The sequence below is a fragment of the Scyliorhinus torazame genome, chromosome 4 (genome assembly GCF_047496885.1).
Source record: "Scyliorhinus torazame isolate Kashiwa2021f chromosome 4, sScyTor2.1, whole genome shotgun sequence".
NCBI classification, from domain to species: domain Eukaryota; kingdom Metazoa; phylum Chordata; class Chondrichthyes; order Carcharhiniformes; family Scyliorhinidae; genus Scyliorhinus; species Scyliorhinus torazame.
The window spans coordinates 223016637-223036810 of record NC_092710.1 but is presented as its reverse complement, the minus strand read 5'-3'; positions in this window follow the sequence as shown (position 1 = coordinate 223036810).

Below are 20174 nucleotides of genomic sequence, written 5' to 3'. Positions count from 1 at the left end.
TCTGGGTTAACGATAGGGTTCTTGGCAATGTGGAGGAGCAGAGAGATCTTGGGGTCTATATTCATAGATCTTTGAAAGTTGCCACTCAAGTGGATAGAGCTGTGAAGAAGGCCTATGGTGTGCTATCGTTCATTAGCAGAGGGATTGAATTTAAGAGCCGTGAGGTGATGATGCAGCTGTACAAAACCTTGGTAAGGCCAAATTTGGAGTAGTGTGTGCAGTTCTGGTCACCTCATTTTAGGAAGGATGTGGAAGCTTTGGAAAAGGTGCAAAGAAGATTTCCCAGGATGTTGCCTGGAATGGAGAGTAGGTCTTACGAGGAAAGGTTGAGGGTGCTAGGCCTTTTCTCATTAGAACGGAGAAGGATGAGGGGCGACTTGATAGAGGTTTATAAGATGATCAGGGGAATAGATAGAGTAGACAGTCAGAGACTTTTTTTCCGGGTGGAACAAACCATTACATGGGGACATAAATTTAAGGTGAATGGTGGAAGATATAGAGGGGATGTCAGAGGTAGGTTCTTTACCCAGAGTGTAATGGGGGCATGGAATGCACTGCCTGTGGAAGTAGTTTAGTCGGAAACATTAGGGACCTTCAAGCGGCTATTGGATAGGGGCATGGATTACGGTAGAATGATGGGGTGTAGATTAATTTGTTCTCAATCTAGGACAAAAGTTCGGCACAATATTGTGGGCCGAAGGGCCTGTTCTGTGCTGTATTTTTCTATGTTCTACGTTCTGTGTATGTGCGGAGTCTGCACGTTCTCCCCGTATCTGCGTGGGTTTCCTCCGGGTGCTCCAGTTTCCTCCCACAGTCCAAAGATGTGCAGGTTTAGGTGGATTGACTATGCTACATTGCCCTTAGTGTGGGGTTACTGGGTTACGGGGATAGGGTGTAGGTGTGGGCTTAAGTAGGTTGCTCTTTACAAGGGTCGATGCAGACTTAATGGGCCGAATGGCCTCCTTCTGCACTGTAAATTCTATGATCTATTATTTAGGGAATATATTCTTTCACAATTGTTGTTCCTCAGAGTGCACTATGCCACCTTTCTCTGCATCAGGTATCTATTTGCCTACCCTGTCTTCTGTAGCTTTCTGTATATCTCCTTGTGGCTTGCCGTACCACTAGTCATGCCGGCTGTGTCCCAGATGTTGGCACTTTTGCCAGGCGGTTGTGGGTTCAAGTGACACACAGCCTGGAGACTGGAATATAACATTGAGATTGACACTTAAGTTCTCTATTAAGTGATTGCTGCATTCAAGGTCACCTTCTGGATGAGATTTTAAACTGGGGTGCCATCTACTCTCTCAGGTGAGGAGATATCCCACTGCATAATTTTAAGGAAGAGCAGGACAGTTCTGTTGTTGTAATGTTTATCCCTCAAGATGGGAATAGGAACAGTTTGGAGAAGAGGAGGCCTAAACTTTCTTTGTGGGCCATGGCGGAGCACTCTGTGAAGTAGTCCATAAAAGAGCTTTTTTAACTGAATGCAGTCTTCACTTGGTGTTTGCGTCTGAGTCAACATGCTCTCCTTGCAGAAGGGATGATGAAGCAACAATATATTAAGGTGAGTGACGATCCTCAAATAGTGCACTATAGATCCTGTCCAGTGGCATTATTTGTCTATCTGTTAATTTTCATAAATTACTAGTCAGGCCATAAAGTAAGATTCTCCACTCCCAAATAAAATGTTGTGTTCTGTGTAAATTAGCTGCTGAGATTGTCTTTGTTGCAATTGTATAAGGTGTTGGTGAGGCCGCATCTGGAGTATTGTGTTCAGTTTTGGTCTCCTTACCTGAGAAAGGACATATTGGCACTGGAGGGAGTGCAGAGGAGATTCACTAGGTTGATCCCAGAGTTGAGGGGATTAGATTATGACGAGAGGTTGAGTAGACTGAGACTGTACTCATTGGAGTTTAGAAGGATGCGGGGGAATCTTATTGAGACATATAAAATTATGAAGGGAATAGATAGGATAGATGCGGGCAGGTTGTTTCCACTGGTCGGGGAAAGCAGAACTAGGGGGCATAGCCTCAAAATAAGGGGAGGTAGATTTAGGACGGAGTGTAGGAGGAACTTCTTCACCCAAAGGGTTGTGAATCTCTGGAATTCCTTGCCCAGTGAAGCAGTTGAGGCTCCTTCTTTAAACGTTTTTAAGAAAAAGATAGATGCCTTTCTAAAGAATAAAGGGATTCGGGGATATGGTGTACGGGCCGGAGAGTGGAGCTGAGTCCACAAAGATCAGCCATGATCTCATTAAATGGCGGAGCAGGCTCGAGGGGCCAGATGGCCTACTCCTGTTCCTAATTCTTATGTTCTTATGTTCTTTTGTTGTAATCACTGTCTTTTCAGCAGCATGAAAGAAACAGATAATTCTCCTTTATACCACTAAACTACTCTATATTGAAGTGGTTCTGCAGTATAGTCTGCAAATTTCCCTATATTGTTAAAATGTAAGTGCACTTCAAATTCTTTTTCTCATCATCAGTGCTTAGATCTGCTTCAACAGGCAAAAACCCATTCCCTATGAACTGAACTGAATTTTCTGAGCAGACCATAAGGTAAACAATAAGCCTTTTCATCAATGAGATATAATTTGGGAATAATGAGATTTACCATAATGCACTCTCGTTCCTTTCAATTGATGGACAAATAATATTGTGACAGATCACTTACCCAAAATTCCAGGTGTCTCATCCATGTTATTCATTGACACAGACCCATCCTAAATTGTTGTGGAACACATTTCTTCCTCTGATTCTGTGGCAATCCGATATGGGATGGATTGCTTCAAGATGGAAAGCAAGCAGAGAATGGGAATAAAGGGTAATTATTCGGGGTGAGAAATGTTTTTTCCATGGGATCAGTGCTGAACTTGCTGGTCACAGCCTACATTAACAGTTTGACCTTTGGAATCAAAAACACAATATCAGTGGGAATAATCAATCCTGATGAGAACTACATCAAGTTACAGGAGGGTCTGAATAAACATGCAGAATTGGCAAATAATTGGCAAATGAAGTTCAATACAGATAAATATGAGGTAGTGCTTTTTGGTGGGAAGAATAGAAAGAATATTACTTGGAAGCTGTAGGTGGGGTAAGGGAAAATAGGATTGCAGAATAGAAAATGCCCCAATTGCTAAACATTGTGTGACAGGTGAGCAAGGCCATGAAGAAAGGCAGACCACGGTGCTCCGGTTTCCTCCCACGGTCCAGGGGTGTGCAGGTTGGGTGGATTGGCCTTGCTAAAATTGCCCCTTGGTGCCCAAAAAGGTTAAGTAGGGTTACTGGGATAAGGTGGAGGCATGGGCCTAAGTAGGTTGCTCTTTCCAAGGGCCAGTGCAAACTCGCTGGGCCGAATGGCCTCCTTCTGCACTGTAAATTCTATGATTTTATGATTCTGTTCTATGATAAGGATTGAATTTTATTTCTAGAAGGTTGGAATTGAAAAGTAGGGAAATTATGCTAAACCTGTTTTAAAAAATGGTTAAGCACCAGTTAGTGTGCAGTTCTGGTTGCCAGATTAAAAAAGGATGCAGAGGCATTGGTGAGGAAGTAGAGATCTACAAGGGTGATACCAGAGATAGACATAACAGGAAAGGATTGACCAGGCTGTGTCACTTCTGCATTGAGAATAGAAGACTGAGCGGTGACCTAATAGACATCTGTAAAATGGTGAAAGGTTTTGATAGGGTGGAGGATACAGGGAGAATGTTTCCTCTTGTGGTGATAACAATAACTAGAGGCAAAGTGTACGATAGTCACCAAGAAATCCATTTGGGAATTCAGGAGAAAATTCTTCACCCAAGTGTGGTAAGAATATGGAAGACACTGGGAGAATGTGCAGACTCCGCACAGACAGTGACCCAAGCTGGCAATCAAACCTGGGACCCTGGAGCTGTTAAGCAACTGTGCTACCACGCTGCCCTATATAGGTGCATTTAAAGAAAGCTAGACAAACATATTTAGATGAGAAAAGATGGAAAGAGTAGAAACATCAGCAAGGAGTGCTATAACGGAATGACCTGTTTCTGTACCATATATTCTATGTAATTCCATGTAATCTGATGAAATCCAGTGTAATACCTCTAATATTACATTCCACCTGGAACAAATGCATTGTTGATAATGCCAAAACCTAGTGAAGCTTTTTTTTTGGCAGGAAACCCCAACTTGTAATAAACTAACATTTGGATCACAACAAAGATTCATGCACCTGGTCAGGATGAATGTAGAAAATTGGTTGGTTGCAGGTGAGGTAAATCAAACAATTAAAGCCAAAAGCTCACCAACTCCCAGTGTGAGTCGAGGGCGTGAAAGCGTTTCTGTACATTTTGAGTCTTTATTCTATGAAGACTTTGGGGGTGGGGGGTGTGGAGGGGTAGTGTTCGATTATTCTCCATTATATTTTTGTATATTGTTTGTTCTTTCTGTTATATGAATAGTGTAATTTAAATAAATTATAAAGGGGCAACACACGGAGACATAGTGGTTAGCACTGCTGCCTCACAGTGCCAGTGACCCAATTTCAATTCCAGCCTTGGGTGACTGGCTGTGTGGAGTCTGCACATTTTTCTTGTGTCCATGTGGGTTTTGTCCGATTACTCCAGTTTCCTCCCACAGTCCAAAGATGTTCAGGTTGGGTGGATTGACCATGCTGAATTGCCCCTTAGTGTCCATTGATGTGCAGATGGGGTGGGGTTATGAGGATAGGGTTTGTGAGTGGGCCTGGGTAGGAAGCTCTTTCGGAGGGTCGATGCAGACTTGAAGGGCAGAATGACCTCCTTCTGCGCTGCAGGGATTTTATGAACTTCAAACGCTGGCTGAATTTTATCATAGGCATTGGAACCCCAACATCAGACAGAAAAGTAGTTCTGAATCCGCATTGGCCAACAACAGGACTGGCTCAATGATTTTACCTGAGGGGGCAGCCTCTGAGTTTGTCATCCAATTAAAGACAGCCAACAGACCCCTGATGCTGCTGACCCAATCAGAAGGCCAACAGCTCTGAAGGCTTAGCACTGGAAGAGGTGGGTACTGCTGAGGCAGCTAGGAAGTATCAAGAGCACCTCAAGATCGAAGTGCTCTCAGATAGGTAAGTAAAAATTTAAATTTAGAGGGCTGAAGGTGGAAGGTAGCACAGGACAGAGGGGAAACTCATGTGGAATGTTCATTCACTTTGCCTTCTCTTGGGCTATGGAGCCCACCCCCTACCCTCCAAGGAATCACAGGGAAGTCATGAACTTGGTGGACAGATGGCAGGGGGACACCCCACGATCAAGGTTAGGTGGATTGGCCATGCCCCTTAGAGCCCAAAAGGTTATGTAGGTTCCTGGGTTATGGGGATATGGTGTGTGTGTGTGGGCCTAGGTAGAGTGCTCTTTTGGAGAGTTGGTGCGGACTCGATGGACTGAATGGTCTCCTTCTGCACTGTAGGGATTCTATGAAATGCTGGGAGCACCATTAAATGACCTTTGTGATATTCAATTGTTCTGTGTTTGATTGTGTGTTTCTGTTAACTGCCCACTATGTGCTATTAGTCAGGCTTAGTGGAGCTAGAGAAGGAGAATCTAAAGTGAAAGTGAGACCCAGCTGGAAGAATGGGAGTGCAAAGATTTTCAAAGCATTGCCAATAAAGCACCTGTTTAAATATATAATCTAGTGTAATCTCTGCATATCTCCAAGATATAGCACATAACAATTGGATGGAGAATAATGTAAATTTACTGGCTCCAGCAACTTTCCTTCCTTTGCTGGAAGATTACCAGAATCAATGGATTTCAGGGTTCAAGGCCTATTGGTCACTACAGGCATGGGGTGTCCAGATATAGCAGCAACCTGCAAAAAGTTAATACTTGTACATTGTCTTGGGATAGAAAGCCAGTGAATGTTTGAGCAGTTTTGAGATATAAAACCCTTCTAATTAAAAACGGAAAGTTCAAAATCATTAATTGTAACGCTAGTATTCTCAGTTATGCTTGACTACAAGGTACAAATAACTAGTATCTATGAATCCGGTAGAACTTATTAAGGAATATTTTATATGTGCTTAACACAAACCAATGAAGACAACATAAAAGTTCCACATACCCTCAAGGTCTTTGGATCTTTGAGCGTCGCCCGAAGAATCAGCGTCTTTCTCTTCTATGTCTTTAAAGTGATGTCGAACTGTGTCCAGAAAAGTAATATCCCAGAAGCCATGGTAACACTGTGCCAACAAAGACTACAATTTCCCAAATTTTATCCCTCATTATTCCGACTCCTTTATTTAGAAATAATCCAAATTCAACTCTTCAATTGGCTATAGTGTGCAAGTCATGTGTCTCTCCACCTCAGTAACTAGAGCGATATAGAAAAATGGCAAATGTTCATCCCTTGTTTCCATGGATCCCTCAGAGTCTATATTCTGTTGCAAACAATAACACATTTCTTCAAGATACAGAGAGGTAACAAACAAAGTCACATCCTCTTGTCGATAACATTTCATACTATAATGTCAGCATAATGTCAGAAAAAACAAGACCGTTTCTCTCCAATACAGATGTCCTGCAAATAGAGTTAATAAATTAAATCAATACATGGGTTCTGATAAAAGATAAATTGTGTTTCTCATAACAAATTACTTTTAGCCAGTCGTTCAAACAGAGCTGCTGAATGCGGGATCTGAGGCAATTTAAGTCATGAAACAATTGATTGTATGTTTCTCGCAAACAACAACAGCCTTCCTGTAAAGAATTCCAACTACCTTCACTGTCCATTGTTTCACTAACAGAAATTCATAGCAAACAATTTACGAAGTGGTTCAGGAATAAAATCCATAGATTTTACAAAGCCTAAAAATTAGTAGAATATCGAAATCTTACATTAGGAAATGTCTCTTCATGAAGAACGATGATTCAACTTTGCACAAAGCCAAATCATTGTTGCTGATCTCTGGGCAGCTTTGTGGTTTTCTAGTGAGCTTAAAAAAAGCTATCGGAAGCATTGAGAAGCAGCAGTGGACCAACTAGTGCAACCCAGCCTGATGGTTCCGAGCTTTTTAAAGAGAGACTTGCAGGTTGATGCTCTGGCTGGCCAGTGTGGACAACTTGAGAACTTAATTTAAAACACCAAGCCCCTTAGCGCCTAATTTCTGAGGCTGTATTCTCCGTTCCTGCGGCTATGTCCGCAGGATTCATCTGGTCTTACGACCAGAAAGTCAGCAGCGCCCCCGTACCAGTTCTCCATCTGGTGGGGGCTAGCAGCGTAAACCCCCGGCTTTACCTGTGAATACAGCCAGGTCCGTGGCCATGCATGCGCACGGCTGCGGCCGCCCCGTGCAACATGGTCCCGGTTACGCACGGACCCAGCCTGCCAAAAACTGCCACCCCTGTAACCAGCCCCGCCACCCCCGGACCACCGCCCAGACCTCACCAAAGCCCCCCCGCCAGCTGAATGGCTCCCTCCCTGACTGTGGCGATGCTGGACTGAGTCCGCAGTCACCACGCAAAGTCCCCGAACGATGTGAGCACATGCGAGCGACTCCGTCGGGGACACGGCCCCCATCTGGGTCAGATCATCGGGGGAGGGCCTCTGGTGATGTCCCGAGGCCGTCCAAACCGCGTGCGGCGTACTCCCCGAGTACACTGTTTTTGAGGGGGCGGAGCATCGTGAAAACGGCGCCACCCCCAATTCTGGCGGAAACGGGGATTCTCATGCCAATCGCCGAAGGCAATTTCAGCGCAGCGATCGGCGAATCCAGCCCCTGGTGTTTGGTACTGCCTGCAACCCCCATTCTCCTGGACCCTGGAATATGTAACCAAGTAGCTGGCATGCTTAGCTGTGCTATTATATTAGACAGCAATAGTGAGAGTGAAGCAACTAGCAGCATTGAGGATTATGTGATTATGTGACCAAAACTGAACAGTACTCCAGATGTGGTCTCACCAATGCCCTAAACAATTACGATAGCACTTACCTAATTTTCTACTCTATTCCATTAGCAATGAATGGCAAAATTCCATTTGACTTTCCTATTACCTGCTGCATGTACATACTAACTTTCTGCCATTCATGCACAAGGACTCCCAGACCCTCTGCACCAAAGCATTTTAAATTTCTCTCCATTTCGACAATAAGTTTCCTTTTTATTCCTCTGACCAAAATGAATAACCTCACACTTATCCATATTAAATTCCATCTTCCAAGCTTTGGTCCACGCATCTAACCTACTTCTTTCCTCATTATAACTTGCTTTTCCACTTATTTTAGTATCATCGGCAAATTTAACTACAGTACATTCGATTTCTGCATCCAAATCATGAATACAGATTGTAAATAGTTGGGGCCCAAGGACCAAACCCTGTGGCACCCTACTAGTTACAGTTTTCTGTCCAGAAAAAGACCCATTTATCCCCACTCTCTGATTCCCCCCCCACCCCCCCGACATGCCATCACGCCTGGCCCATGCTTGTGGAAACTAGTGATAATTGGTGCCCGGTTTATACCTGGCAGACGCGGCCGTTGATTCCCAGACATCAAGTGAATGCGGCGTCTGAATCGGACCCCTATTTTGTTTAATTATATTTTCGATTTGTTTTTAATTTTACTATTGATCTTTAGTTTTCACTGTAATTTTTTTCCTACTTAGCCTTCAATCTCAAAACAAGCCAGAAAAGGTAGAAGAGTGAAATGCTCACCTGTGATATGGCACAGGCGTGTTCACTCCATGTTGTAGGACTGCTGTAGCTAATCTCCCAGCTCTCCAGCTTTGATCTGCTCCTTCTAGCACTATCAATCATAGAATTACACCACAGAAGGAGGCCATTGACCTGTCTCATCTGCACCAGCTCTCTATAGGAAATATTTACCATTTGTCACTCCCCCACCTTCTCCCTGTAGTCCTGAACATTTGTCCTTTGCAAGTATAATCTCAAAATCTATTTCTGCACTTCAAGAAAACAGAGACACTGAACTCTAAGAAATAACTCAAAGTACATATTTTTGCTTTTTATGACGGTTTAAAATAAGATACTTTAGTTTTCTAAGGTGGAAATGATGTAGCATTCAATTATTCAGTTTTGATTATGTGTGTTTGTTAACTGTGTGCTACGAGTTTAGATGTGGTTAGAGAAAGCAAACCTAAACTTGAAAGCAAGAAGGAGTTGAAAGCATGAGAGTGCGGACATTTTGAAAGCATTGTAAATAAAGACCTGTTTAGACATAGAAACAAGTATGGCATCTCTGCAGATCTCCGAGGCATAAAATACAACACCCTTTGTTTTGTTATGCTCTTGTCGTAGCATAAGCTGCTTCCTTGATGTGCACACTGACAAAGGAAGGTTCAGGCTTGGAGATAGCTTCAACACGTTTATTGAACTTTTAACAATTCTTCTACTTGGATTCGATGCTACTGTTAATCCTTCTATAGCTACTCAGACTGCTACAATCCGCATGGTGGGGTGATGTTCAATCAACCCTGTTTCTGTACTCACTGAGAGTCTCCACTGGAAAGAGACTGAGCATGTGTGATGTGTCCTTTTATATGGGTTGGTGTAATGCCCTCCTGTGGTAGTGTCACCTCTGTGTGTATCGTGACTGCCAATTGGTCGTGTCCTATCTTACTGACCTATTGGTTCACTGTCTGTGGGTCATGTCTCTGTTGTTCCCTCTAGTGTCTAGCTAGGTGTAGTGTATGTACATTAACCCTTTGTGTACTTACAGTGAGGTATATCACTACACCCTTGATTGCGTCTTTATTCAAATTATGAAAATTTGTGGAGAGGATAGGTGATCCACCTTGCCGCCTCCTGCCTGCTGCTGGGAAGCCATCCAAGTTCTTGCATGGCTCCCTGCATTATACCAAATCACCTGCCTCCATTTCCACCACCCAGAGACAAGTAAAATTTAGCCCATTAACTTTGTCTGTCTCCTCCTTTCCCCAAATGTTGCCTGACCTACTGTGTACATCCAACATTTTCTTGTTATATAACCAGAAATATAAAAGTGTTCATATCACCAAACATTGCTTACACAGCAATGTGACAAAACAACACATTGATCTTCTATTAATTAATCCAATTTTCTAGCTGTGATATTTTAATGCATGTGCATCAAATTAATTCTCATTTTAATTTTATGGTATTTAGGTTTTAGTGTCAGTAGTAGTTTAAAATCTATTAGTCTATTGAGGAAGTAACAAGAAGTAATGGGACAGATCTACTCAATTAACTTGACAGACAGAGAATAATATGCCTTAGCTGACTGGCATTTCTATTTTAAAGTTACATTTTGAGAAATGGAAAATACATCACTTCAGCCACTTATAAAGAGGGACATGACAAAAACCAGCAGGGGACTTCAAAGTTACAAGTCATTGTGCTTTTCGCGAGATAAATCAAAATTCTTGGAACTGACAGTGTACAGAGGTTTGCTAAAGGATTGACATGTTTGAAAATGCAACAGGCAAGTTCATTGTTCACGTTTGGATTTCCAATCTGAAGCTGTTAAATAAATAGTTTACTTAAATTTCTCCCTGTTTAGGATTTCTAGCAAAATGATAAAGAGTTAGGAAGAGGTTATGAGAGTGCGCACGGTTGAAATGTTCAATATCATTAGTACATCAGATTGTTGAAAACCTACTACATAATTCAACACATTTCCATCCTGTTTTTTGCCTTCACTATTTAACCAAATGATTTTCTTCCTTTTCTCTCTTTCTGTAATGAGCCCCTGTTGAGGCACCCGTCAACTTTGGCAGATAAGAAAAACGGTGTATGGACTGAAATGCTTGAAATGATAATGTCACTGATTCATTTTCAGCAGCATATTATGGCTGTGGTCATGCTGAGAGAGTGTACATAAGGCATGAGTGGATTTAATCAAATTGGCATTGTTGCGTTTGCTAGCTTGACCTTTTTAGGAATATATGGGCTGAGTGACTGAAAAATAGTGAAAGTCAGTTCACCATTTCAAGCATGATCTGATTGAATGGAGGAGCAGGTTCAAAGGGCTGAATTGCCTATTTCTGCTCCTAATTCCAATGTTTCAATGTTCCTACCTGAGCAAGCGAACAAGCATTATTTAGGTAGGAGAAAGGTATTGAAATGTCTGAAAAACTTATTATTATAAGGGGTCAAGAGCATGTCAATGCTACCAAAATTGATGATAATCAAGACACTCAGGAAGAATCTCATTAAGGAAATCCTGTAACTTCTTCTGGTTTAATAAGATCATCATTGTGGTGAGGGGAGCGGGGAAACCTTGAAACAGTGCAGAAGTACACCTGTTTAATGCTTATCAACATGTGGAATGTTTGGGGGTGTTGAATCAGTCAAAAATGGCATTTTGAAACAGTTCATAGGGAATACGCTCATGAGGGTGACATCGTCTTTCACCACTCATAGAGCTGATCGTGCAGGGAGTAATCACCACAGGTATTGAAGAGCAGGAGAGTTCTCCCAAGTGACCTGGTCAACATTTATCCCTGAATCAATAATGCTAAAATCAGATAATCTGGTCCTTGTTGATTGTGGGACCTGGTTGTGCACAATTTGTGCTATATTTCTTACATTTCAACAGTGACTGTATTATTTTCAAAACATTAGAGGCAACTTTCACCAAAAATGTTAGGTTCTAAGCAGGTAAAGAGGTGCTTTGACATGATCTTAAGCTGAACTGGCTGTTTATCTCATATTTACCACAAGACACCATCTTGGTAAAGGAGTTGAAGCCCGTACTAGGAGCAGGCACCCAGAGACTTGTTAAACAGCTGATTGTCACTTAAAATGCCTTTTGATGCTCTTTAAAGACCAACATTTTGGGAGCTAGTGATTCAACTAACACATAGCGAATGATTGTTTGGGAGGCAATCACTATATTAATGTAGAAATCTGGGAGACATTTGGCTCCAAAGATAATTTAGTTAAATGTTATTGAGATTAGGCCAAATTCAGCTATCAAAGAATTTCTAGTGGCACACAGCTATTTAGATTGCTGATTGATATACTTAGATGGAACCCTAGGTTGAATGATCATGGCAAACTGTCATCCCATATCCAACCTCCATTTCCTCTCCAAAATTGTACACATCATTCCCAGAATTCCATCGTTGAAAGTATCAATTAGATTTTCATCCCTGCCACTGTACCAAAATGACTCTTAGGTAAATCATAAATGACATCCTACTTGACAGCACACCGGTCGACTTTCTCTACTTATCCTCTTGACCTGTCTATAGCGTTTGGCACAACTGACCACGACAACCCCCTCCAATGCCTCACCACTGTCAACAAATTGGGTGGACTGCAATCTACCTGGTTTCATTCCTATCCATCGAACTGGAACCAGAGAATTACCACCAACGGTTTGTCTTCCCATTCCTGTAGAGTTACCATGGTGTACCCTGAGGGTCTTTTCCCGGTCCCCTCCTATTTCTCATCTACATGCTTACCCTGGACACATCTGAGAGTTGGATTTTCCAGCCAATCCACGGCCTGTTTTCCAGTGGCGGAGGTGACTCGCCATGAGCCAACAGTGGGACCAATAGATGCTGCCCGCAGCGTTTGTTTCCACATGTGAAATTCCACATAGCTGAAAGGTGCCGAAACAGAATCCCTGAAGCTAAGTGCGAACACCGACCCTATTATAATAATATAATAATCTATATTATTGTCACAAGTAGGCTTACATTAACACTGCAATGAAGTTACTGTGAAAAGCCCCTAGTCGCCACATTCCGGTGCTTGTTCGGATACACAGAGGGAGAATTCAGAATGTCCAATTCACCTAACAAGCACGTCTTTCGGGACCTGTGGGAGGAAACCGGAGCACCCGGAGGAAACCCACGCTAACACGGGGAGAACGTGCAGACTCCGCACAGACAGTGACCCAAGCTGGGAATTGAACCCGGATCCTGGTGCCGAGAAGCAACAGTGCTAACCACTGTGCTACCGTGCCGCCCTATGTATTAAAGCAGAATGACGTATAACAGGGATTTACTGTATAAGTACAAGCTGTTGTTGTGAATAGCTATCAGATTATGTACTTTTACATGTTACATTAGTCTTGAACAATGGGAAATCACCAAAGGTTGGCATGCAGGTACAGCAATTAATTAGGATAGCAAATGGAATGTTCGCTTTTATGGCAATGAAGATGGAGTATAAAAGTAGGAAAGTTTTTTTTACAGCTGTACAGAGCATTGGTAAGACCACACCTGGAGTACTGTGTACAGTGTTGGTCTCCTTATTTAAGGAGGAATATGCTTGCATTGGAGACAGCTCAGAGAACATGAACTGGGTTTATTCCTGGGATGAAGGGATTGTCTTTATAAAGGTTTGCAGGTTGGGCCTATCTTCATTGAAGTTGGATTGGATTTGCTTATTGTCCCGTGTACCGAGGTACAGTGAAAAGTATTTTTCTGCCAGCAGCTCAACAGATCATTAAGTACATGAAAAGAAAGGGAAATAAGAGAAAATACACAATAGGGAAACACAAGGAACACAATGTAACTACATAACACCGGCATCGGGTGAAGCATACAGGAGTTTAGAACACTGGGAGGTGATCATATTGAAACATGTAAGACTCTGAAGGGTCTTGACAAGGTAGATACTATGGGGATATATCCCCTCATGGGAGAACCTAGAACTAGGGGTGATTTGTTATGTTGTCGGTGTAACATAAGCGGCTTCCTTGTGGTGCACTTGACAAAGGAAGGTTCAGACGTGGAGATAACTTCAACACGTTTATTAAACTATTTACACTTCTATTACTCGGGTTCGACACTACTGCTAATCCTACTATAGCTACCCAGACTGACTAACCAGCTGCTGCAATCCATGTGGTGGGAGTGATATTGAATCAACCCTGTGTCTGTCCTCACTGACTGTCTCCACTGGAAAGAGGCAGATCATGCGTGTGGTGTCCTTCATATATGGGTTGGTGTAATGCCCCCCTGTGGTCGTGTCACCTCCGTGAGTATCGTGAATGTCCATTGGTCGTCTCTTATCTAACTGATCTATTGGCTGAGTGTGTGTGTGTGATGTTTCTGGTGCTCCCTCTAGTGTCTAATTAGCATACATGCATTTACATTGATGCACATCACCACATCCCCCCTTTTTTTATATGTTCATATATTCTGTACACTTTAAGAAAATTGAACAAAGAACAGGTAGATAAGGTAAGTTTTATACAAGTCATGGGAACAGTGATTAAACAATAAGTCCAAATCATTCGTGTGAGTCCATAAACCATCAATCATCATGGTCAAATGTCTCTCTTGGTTATGAATGCCATCAACGTCCCTGTGCCACAGGAACCAATAAGTGGTCAAATCACTTCGCTGTCTGATTTGGAGTCTTTTTTTCCCCCGATGTTTGTGATGGTGCTGTCGGATGGCATCTTGTAGCTGATAAGGTGTTGATGTTGAAGAGGTACCATCAACAGTATCATTCGAGGTCATGGATGTGCCATATGTTGAAGTTGGATAAGACTGTACATACTGGTTCTGGCCACATGCTGTGCTGGAGGGGTGATCCTGCTGAGAACCGTTGAAGCTTGTTGAATTGGAAACAGAATTGCTGCTCACATAAATACCTGGTGATGGTGTGAAACTAGAACCTTGCATCTGATACGAATACGCCGTCTGGCTAGGCTGGCGTGCAGCAAATCCTGGGCTGTAACTAAGGCATCCAGTCTGTAGTGCCGATTGCGCTTACGGTAGCCCTCCTTCGGTCTTGATTCCATTAGTGAGCAATCCATAATGCTGGCCTGTTTGAGAATATGCTGCATAGACTGCTGGCTGCTGCATGCCTGAATACTGGGTTTGTCCAGCATGAGCTGTCATTGGCTGCACTGCTGGTGTGGAAAAAATGTGTGGATATAGCTGTGGTGAATATTGGTGTATTCCTCTTGGACTGTAGCCGCTGCTTGTTATTACTGACACAGTGTAATTGTTAAGTGATCCATCTCCTGTCATTGTGGCATCTGCTGTCACCCTGAGCGTGCCCTCACTGAGGTTACGCCCTGTCTGGAGTAAAGTCCGGCTTACGTGAATCAGAGTCGGCATTTGGTTGCTCCCCATCTGGTGTCTGGTCTGTTTTAACTGAGTCAGTGTTGTTTTGTTGATGCTCCCCGTCCGGAGTCTTAGCAGGTTCACTGGAGTCAGCTGAGATTCCTTGAAGCTGCACGCCTGGAGTCGGAACATGCAGGAATGCATTGACTTGTGGAGAGGTTCGAGCGAATGAGGGTGGAAGTATCGTGGTGTCACCGGAGTCACCAGTGGTCTCACAGTGATCGTCGAGTGCCTCTGTACACACTAGCTGAGGTCTGTCACTTTGCACATCTTGCATGGGAAGTGGGATGCTGTCGTCACTCGTCTCACATACCATGGGTAGAGCCTCAGTAGCTGTTTGTTGTTCACTTGGGTTGGGTAAATTGTCAGAGTCTTCATCTGGTGGTGCAAACAATGTGGGTGGACTGTCATTGTCTTGCTGTTGTCCTTCATTTGCGCTTGGACTGTCATCGTCGCTTTGTTCTTCACTGTAGCATGATAGACCGTCATGGTCGTCCTGCTGTGCACTGGAGTGTGGTAGACTGTCATAGTCTTCTTGCTGTTTACTTGAGCATGGCAGACTTGCATCGTCTGCCGCTACTTGGTCAGGGGAGGTTGCTAGACCCTCACGGTCTTGTTCCTGCAAGGACTGCGGTGTGGAGTCTTGCGTGGCTTCTATTGTGGAGGCTGTCCACGACCTTGCTGTGGAGGCTTGTGACACTGGAGTCACGTCTTGTGTGTGCAAGGACTGCGCTCTGGAGTCTTGCATTTCTGCAATTATGGAGTCTGCCCACGAGCTCGCTGTGGAGGCTTGTGACACTGTAGTCACTTCTTGTTCCTGCAAGGACTGCGGTGTGGAGTCTTGCGTGTCTTCTTTCGTAGAGTCGGGAACCCTGAGCGGTGCGTGGACCACGCTCTGTGTGGCAGCAGGCCGCTCTCTGTGGGCCTGTACTGCTCGCTGTCTCTTGGTTTCAGGCTGCAGCATCATCCTGCACTCACGAGTTGGGATGTCATATCTGCTGGGTTGAAGATCCTCAAATCCGAAGAACGAATCCGTGTCTGCGTCGGATTCAATACGGGGGTCGCCAATGTGCAACACGTCTAGTTGCAGTTTGGATTTGGTACTAGGGTAGCCTCCCAAGGTGAAAGGTTCGTCCGTGTCGTAGTCTTCTAGGACCAAATCATCACTGTTTGCGTCGGAGCTGGCATTGGGCTCGCGAGGTCCAGAGAAAATGCAAAGGTCGGTTTCGGACTTCCGGGTGCGGCTATGCAGAGCTAGGTCGCATATTCGGCAGCTCCTGCTTGGAACGGACTTTTGGGCTCTTTTACAGGGCCCCCACGGCATTTGTTTGACATTTCCCGGTGTGGGAAGAAGGCTGCAATATTCCCCCGACAGTGTCCCCCAGGAAGGGTATGTCTCTGGGTTGCCAGACACGGCAGAAACAGCAAAAGATTTGGCTGCAACTGCAGGATAAACAGGGCCTCTTCCAGCATGCAGGCGGGGGAAGGGCAAGCTTAAAGCTGCAAGCTGACCTGAGGGCCTGTATCAAAGGTGAATTCTAGCAGTAGAGGGAACAACTGTGAAAAGACCTCATCAAGGCCACTGAAGGGACTTCCGGTTGCGGTGATGCCTAGCTAGCCGCACGCTTCGGCGGCTCCAGCTCCGACGGACCTTCGGGCTCTTTTAAGAGCCCCAACGGGGAATTTTTCGACGACGCAACCCGGTGTGGGGTGTGTGAGAAGGGAGTCCCCCCCAAACGAAGGAGGAAAAAACCGGCGGCGGCGGCTGCAGCGCGAGGAATCGTCGACCAAAGGGTCAGAAAGAGAGAAGTACAAGGTGGCGGCGGAGAGAGCGCAGGCGACATGGGGGCCTGAGCAGGATGAAATTGTGAGACGGTGCGTGGAGCTGCTGAAGAGGGAGGTGCTGACCCCGTTGCTACAGGCAATTGAGGGGCTCAAGGAGACATTAAAGACCCAGGAGATAGAGCTCCGCGTGGTGGAGCAGAAGGTGACAGATATTGAGGACGAGATCCTGGGCCTGGCGGTTAAGACACAGACGCACGAGGCACTTCATAAAAAGTGTACTGAAAGGATCGAAGCCCTAGAAAATGGAGCGCGAAGGAAGAACCTTCGGATACTGGGTCTCCCTGAGGGTGTGGAAGGAGTGGACTGTGGAGCGTACGCAAGTACGATGCTGAGCTCACTGATGGGTGCTGAGGCCCCTACGGGCCCCTTGGAGATGGAGTGGGCAAATCGGATTCCGGCGAGAAGACCAAAAGCGGGAGAACCACCCAGGGCGATAATCGTGCGATTTTACCGCCTTAAGGATAGAGAAGAGGTCCTGAGATGGGCTAAAAAGGTGCGGAGTAGCAGATGGGAGAATGCAGTAGTACGGGTATACCAGGATTGGAGTGCGGAGGTGGCGAGAAGGAGGGCGAGCTTCAACCGAGCCAAACAGGTGTTGCATAAAAGGAAGGTGAAGTTCGGGATGCTGCAGCCGGCAAGACTATGGGTCACGTATCAGGAGAGACACCATTATTTCGAGACGGCGGAGGAAGCATGGACCTTCATCAAAGAAGAGAAATTGGATCGGAACTGAGGGACTGATGCTGCAGGAAATGTTATTGTTAATGTTATGGTTGAAGTTAATTGAGAAGTAAATTGGGAAGGGTGGAGACATTGGGGAAATGTGGGCGCCGGTGAGGGGGGAAAGACGGGACATAGTTGGAGAATGGGGAAAGGGAGGGGGAGGGGAAAGGGAGCTGCGCCATAAGAGGCGGGTCAGGTAAAGGGATGTTCCCGCGCCAGAAAGAATAAGGCGGGAAGACAGGCGCAAGGCGGATGGGAGTTCCCCACATGGGGGGGTCGAGGAGTGAGCAGGAGTAGCCGGGGTCAGTTGAAGTCAGCTGACTTACAGAAGTAATATGGGGGGAGCAATCATGCTAGAAAGAGATCTAGCGGGGAGGGGGGGAGGGGGGGGGACAACTGGGTTGCTGCTGCGGAAATCCAAAAGGAAATGGCTAAAGAGTGGGTGGGCGGGGATGGTGTGCGACGCTGGGGGAGTGAGCGGGAGCGCGGAGGCGGGATATGGGACTGGCCTAGAGAAGGTAATGGCCAGTCGACACGGGAGGGGGGCAGGTAGCCCCCTAGTGAGGCTGATCACGTGGAACGTGAGAGGCCTGAACGGACCGATAATAAGGGCCCGAGTGCTCGCGCATTTGAAAGGACTAAGGGCAGACGTGGTTATGCTCCAAGAGACGCACCTAAAGGTGGCAGACCAAGTTAGGTTAAGGAAAGGATGGGTGGGACAGGTGTTCCACTCAGGACTGGACGCAAAGAATAGAGGGGTGGCCATTTTGGTGGGGAAACGGGTAGCATTTGAAGCAAAGAACATCGTAGCAGATAGCGGAGGTAGATATGTAATGGTGAGTGGCAGGCTGGAGGGAATGGAGGTCGTGTTGGTTAATGTGTATGCCCCAAACTGGGACGATGCAGGATTTATGAGACGGATGCTGGGGTGTATACCGGACCTGGAGGTAGGAAACTTGATTTTAGGAGGGGACTTCATTACGGTGCTGGACCCGGGGCTAGATAGATCCAGCTCAAGGACCGGAAGAAGGCCGGCAGCGGCCAAGGTACTTAAGGGGTTTATGGACCAAATGGGGGGAGTGGATTCATGGCGATTTCTTAGACTTAGGGCTAGGGAGTTTTCCTTCTTCTCCCATGTCCATAAAGTGTACTCCCAGATAGATTTTTTTGTTTTGGGAAGGTCGTTGATCTCTAGGGTGGAAGAAGCTGAGTACTCAGCCATAGCGGTTTCGGATCATGCCCCACATTGGGTGGACCTGGAATTAGGAGAGGAAAGGGAGCAGAGAACACTCTGGCGATTAGATGTGGGACTGATGGCGGATGAGGGAGTGTGTTCAAGAGTGCGGGGGTGTATTGAGAGATACCTGGAGGTCAATGACGACAGCGAGGTCCCTGTGGGAGTGGTATGGGAAGCACTAAAAGCGGTGGTCAGAGGAGAGCTGATCTCCATTGGGGCCCACAAAAGGAAAACAGAGGCCAAGGAAAGGGAAAGATTACTGGGGGAGATTTTAAGGGTGGATAGGGAATTTGCAGAGACCCCGGAGGAGGAATTGTACAGGGAGAGGAGACGACTCCAGACGGAATTTGACCTTCTGACCACCAGAAAGGCGGAGGTACTGTGGAGGAAGGCACAGGGGAGGAGGTATGAATATGGAGAAAAGGCTAGTCGCCTGTTGGCTCATCAATTGCGAAAGAGGGCAGCAGCGAGGGAGATAGGAGGAATTAGAGACGAAAGGGGAGACACGGTGCGAAGGGCAAGAAAGATAAATGAGGTGTTCAAGACCTTCTATGAGGAACTGTATAGGTCTCAACCCCCAGAGGGAGAGGAGGGGATGCGGCAGTTCCTGGACCAATTGAGCTTCCCGAAAGTGGAGGAGCGAGGGGTGGTAGGCCTGGGGGCACCGATTGGGGTGGACGAGGTTATTAAGGGACTGGGAAGCATGCAAGCAGGGACGGCCCCAGGACCAGACGGGTTCCCGGTGGAGTATTACAGAAAATATATGGACTTGTTGGCACCGTTGATGGTGAGGACGTTCAATGAGGCCAGGAAAGGGGGGACTCTACCCCCGACGATGTCGGAGGCGACGATGTCGTTAATTTTGAAGAGGGATAAAGATCCGTTGCAGTGCGGGTCCTATAGACCCATTTCATTATTGAACGTGGACGCCAAATTGTTGGCAAAGGTACTGGCATCGAGGATAGAGGACTGTGTCCCGGGGGTGGTGCACGAAGACCAGACAGGGTTCGTAAAAGGGAGACAACTGAATGTTAACGTCCGACGACTATTAGGGGTGATAATGATGCCCCCAGTGGAGGGGGAGGCAGAGATAGTGGCGGCAATGGACGCAGAGAAGGCATTTGATAGGGTGGAGTGGGAGTATTTATGGGAAGTGTTAAGGAGGTTTGGGTTTGGGAACGGGTTTATTAGCTGGGTTAGACTTCTTTATGGGGCTCCAACGGCAAGCGTAGTTACAGGTCGACATAGATCGGAGTATTTCCGACTATATAGGGGAACAAGACAGGGATGCCGCTGTCTCCATTGTTGTTCG